This window comes from Lactuca serriola, chromosome 1 (genome assembly GCF_051521515.1).
Source record: "Lactuca serriola cultivar US96UC23 chromosome 1, Lser_US96UC23_V15, whole genome shotgun sequence".
NCBI classification, from domain to species: domain Eukaryota; kingdom Viridiplantae; phylum Streptophyta; class Magnoliopsida; order Asterales; family Asteraceae; genus Lactuca; species Lactuca serriola.
Genome location: NC_136408.1, coordinates 159,607,903 through 159,611,744, shown reverse-complemented (window position 1 = coordinate 159,611,744; position 3,842 = coordinate 159,607,903). Strand labels below are relative to the sequence as shown.

At 33.6% G+C, this 3,842-nt stretch overlaps 1 long non-coding RNA gene across 1 annotated transcript; it reads left to right on the top strand.

The window, feature by feature from the left end:
- Window positions 1–272: 272 nt before the first annotated feature.
- Window positions 273–746, top strand: LOC145071979 (uncharacterized). Its single transcript, XR_013690891.1, has 3 exons — window positions 273–459; window positions 540–623; window positions 690–746. It is a non-coding gene; the product is annotated as an uncharacterized LOC145071979 (long non-coding RNA).
- Window positions 747–3,842: the final 3,096 nt, after the last annotated feature.

Sequence of the window (3,842 nt, the reverse complement as noted above, 5' to 3'; positions counted from 1 at the left end):
GTTGTGTAATATGCATTTGATAGAGGTTTCTATATAATGGTTGTGGAGGCACCATATTAATCATCTTTATGGTAGCGGTTGCTGCTCTTTTGGCACTATGTATAATAACAAAGGTTAGTGAACATCTTTAATTCTAATATTTATATGTTTTGTAATTTAATTCATTTCTTTTATGGAAAGATGACATATTTTTGTTATCTACTCCATGGGATCAAATGATGGTATGATGGGGGAAGCATAACTTTGGGTGTTATAATTGTCATGGTTGTTAAATATACTTTATTTCTATTTTCTGACTTGTAAACCAATCATGAATAAGATAAACAAAAAGATTATCTCACATAGTTTGCTCTCTTTTAACATGCCATTGTTATTTCGTGTTCTCTAGCCATGCATGAGTATAAAATTTCACTTAAATTTCAAAACTTGAATGAGGAGAAGCAGAACATACAGTGTCAGGTGGGTTTTTAATCAATGTATTGATCTTTTGATACAATCATATTTTTCTTTGTTGATAAATAAAGATATGATACTACAAGGTTGTAAGAGGTGGAAGGAGGATGATGATTTCAATATTTGATATTGTTGTGGGTGATGTCATACATCTTATGATAGGCGACCAGGTAGTATGTTTCTCATTTCTTGTGATATCCGTTTTTGCCCTTGTTTACATTTCATTCATAAACCAGGTTCCAGCTGATGGGATTTTCATTTCTGGTTACTCTCTTTCTATTGATGAATCAAGTATGACTAGCGAGAGTCACACTGTAAGTTTTCATAAATTTCTGTTGATTACATTGTGTTTTATTTCGATTCTCTAGTTTTCAAGGGTAGATAATGTAACTTTAAAAAAAATGATGGAACAAGTTGATTTAATGGCTGGGTGCTAGTTGGCTGATGGTTGTAGTACTATGATGGTAAGACTTAATCATTCTAATCCCATGCAAAAATACATAAAAAAAAGTCTTATTTCCAAAAGACAAAAAAATAGCTTCTGATTTTGGAAGATGTTTTCTACGTTCTAACCCTGTGTGATATTTCTTTTTCCATCACCACTGCCACCACCACCGCCCCACCACCCCCACCTCCCCTACCTCCACCACCACCACCACCATTGCTGCCACCTCCAACACCAACACCACATGGTATTTTTATGGTGGTTATGTCACAAATCACAACACATACATTTTGACACCCAATGCTAGTTCATAACTAGTGACTTTTTCATCAGGGCTTTATCAGATTTACCATCTTCTAAAGGAGTAGATCCTTGCAGTTCTTGTCAAGAGATAAGGGACAATCTGTTCGATCTTGTGATGTTCATAAACTCCTTAACTTTATCCTCTTCCCACCTCTTGGTCAACTTATAGAATAAAGATTTGCATCAATGACACTTTTATGTGGACCTAAATTGTTATCATTCTCCTTCATCCCATTGCTGACAATTTTTCACTTATGTAACCACATTTAGGTCACTAGTGTTGGAATGAATACAGAATGCGGATTGCTTATGGATAGCATCTCAAATAATGATAATGATGAGGAAACACCATTACAGGCTAGTTCTCTAAACATGCTCTAACCTTATAAAATTCAAAAAATCACACAACAAGTCTTAAAACTGTCATCAAGTTATTTATAATATCTTATACAAAAACTTTAGGATTTAATTCATAGATGTATTGACTATGTGTTTTGGTAGGTGCGTTTGAGTGGAGTGGCAATGTTTATTTGTAAGATTGGGATTTTGGTAGCCGTATCTGTTCTTGTCATCCTTCTCATCAGGTAATTCAAAGTTGCATGGGTATAATCGCCTTTTTGCTTGCTAGGTTTTTCACTGGATACACAGAGGATGATGTGGGAAAAGTAGAGTTTATTACTAGTAAAACTAGTGTCAAGGATGCTATGGATGGATTAATCAAAATTTTCACTGTTGTAGTATGTATCTTCTGCATATATATTTTAATTTAGTTTCATTTTCAACTTTTTAATTCTTGAGTTGTCTATAGGTAGTTATTGTTTATGTTGCAGTGCCAAAAGGGCTTCCATTAGTTGTCACTTCAACATAAGTTGTCCATTTTCTATAAACCATTTCTTTAATCTGAGTTTTGGATGACTAAAATGTTAATTATATATAATTACAGGCTTCCATACTCAATGAGAAAAATGATGTCTAACAAAGCATTGGTATATTGATATTTTCTTCTCATTGACGTGTATAGTTGTATGTATTTTGTTTTATGTTTTTGGTAATTTTGTATGTGCAGATTAGGCTATCTGCCTGTGATATGATGGGTTCTACAACTACAATTTGCTGTGATAAAACTGGAACCTTGGCTTTGAATTTGGTGGGATATTTTTCTTTTCTTGGTAGTTCACAATACAACTGGCAGTGTATTTTCCCCTGAGGTGGGTATTTTGAATATGTACCTTACAAGAGCACCAATCCTCTTTTATACATTTTTTTTCTTGGTGTTAGTGATCTTTAATCAATTATGAAAAAAGAAAATTCATTGTCAATGTTGGTTTGGTGCTTAATTAAGATGGAGGCAGAGATGTTGAGGTTTCTGGATCTCCAACAGAGAAGGCCATACCTCAATGGGGGTTAAGGTTAGTTAGTTCTTGGTTAATATGTTGGGGATAGAATGTTGTTTTGTATCCTTGATTTTATTTTTAGGTGATGCTCATCATTTCTGTAATTATTGCAGCTTGGAATGAATTTTGATGTCGTGAGGTTAGAGTGTTCAGTTATTTATGCATCCCCATTCAACTCGGAGAAAAAACGAGGTGGTGTTGTAGTCAAACGGATAATTGTATGGAAGCCGTCTCTGTACCTTCTCCTTTCCAAAAATAGTTTGTGTTTTATGTATGTTGTTATTTTGATTAGGAAGATTTGTTTTTCTTGTTTGACTCATGTTAATAAAATAACAATTAAATGTGATTTATTTTAAATATTAGTACAATTATTTCATGAAATGGATTGTTTTGTTATATAAGTATTTTATTCGGCATTATGAGACTTTTAAATGTGTTAATTAATTTCAAAATCAGTAAATCTATAAATAATATATTTTTTTTAAACATTTAAAATTATGATATGCAAAAATGTGTGTCATCTTCATTTATGACATGGCCTTTCTTGACAGGGGCTTTCTTGATACGCATTGCGTGTCATTAACACGCGCGTCGTAAGGTTACGACACGCGAATCTTCCTTTATGACAGGGCCTTCCTTGATACGCATTGCGTGTCGTGAACGCGCGTCATAATTGTGCGTCGTAAATGCGCGTCGTCTCTCTTTATGACAGGGCCTTTCTTGACGCACATTTGTGCGTCGTCTGAGCCTTTTACGACGTGCAATGAGCGTCGTAAAAGGCTGTTTTTCTAGTAATGGTATGAGAATCAAGTATGGGCTTGATTAAAATTTATCTATATAGCAAGGCTAGAAAGAGAAATGACTCTTCTAGGAAGAATAAATTACATTGATAACAATACACATTTAAAGCAAGACTTTTTATAAAAGTATTTTCTCATACTCATGTCATTGATTATGGTCCTCATCATACTCATGACATTGACTGTGATCAAACCTTTTTCACAAGTAGCTATGATCAGATCAACAAGGATATTAGTTACTATAAATTCATATTCTTATTATGAGATGTACTAAATAGATTTCAAGAAAGAACGCTTTTCTCAAACTGACATTAACTGGAAGATATCTATACAAATTAGCCTAGAAGTTTTCTTAATCCATGTTATCCTAACAAAATGTGTAGAGCTTGAGATTCACTTGTGGATATAAAGCAAACATGTCAATGTTATAATCATCATTTCATATCA